At 37.8% G+C, this 484-nt stretch overlaps 1 long non-coding RNA gene across 1 annotated transcript in view; it reads left to right on the forward strand.

Annotated features, from left to right (window-relative positions):
* The window catches only part of LOC102765066, a 42,842-nt gene extending 42,739 nt beyond the window's left edge, over nucleotides 1-103 (forward strand). The window contains exon 5 of the long non-coding RNA XR_435215.2: nucleotides 70-103. This is a non-coding gene — a long non-coding RNA (uncharacterized LOC102765066). The remainder of the gene's footprint in view (nucleotides 1-69) is intronic.
* The last annotated feature ends 381 nt before the right edge of the window (nucleotides 104-484 follow it).

Raw genomic sequence — 484 nt, forward strand, 5'->3', positions numbered from 1 at the left:
AAATCAATCCTGCAACCCAGGCATGTGCTCTGACTGGGAATTGAACCTCCATGACCTTTTGATTTGTAGGTTGACGCTCAACTGCTGAGCCACCCCGGCCCCAACAGACCTCTTTTTAGGAAGGTCAATAAACTTCTATCTCATGTAAGTAAATGTTTTGGGTTTTCTGTTTATTTGTAGCCAAACTTAATCCCAATTGATATGTGTGATGGGCCAAACTCAGGTTATTTCAAGGAGGGGAAGGAGTGTGAGTAGGTTCAACTCTATTGGTAACACCTTTGTTTCTCAAGTGGAGTGATGGGCATACAGGTGTTAATTATGTTCCAATTATTTATACTTTTTGTTTATCTAAGTCAGTGGTCAGCAAACTCATTAGTCAACAGAGCCAAATATCAACAGTACAACAATTGAAATTTCTTTTGAGAGCCAAATTTTTTAAACTTAAACTATATAGGTAGGTACATTGTTATTAACTTAATTAGGG

The sequence above is a fragment of the Myotis davidii genome, unplaced genomic scaffold (assembly GCF_000327345.1).
Source record: "Myotis davidii unplaced genomic scaffold, ASM32734v1 scaffold72, whole genome shotgun sequence".
Taxonomy (NCBI): Eukaryota; Metazoa; Chordata; class Mammalia; order Chiroptera; family Vespertilionidae; genus Myotis; species Myotis davidii.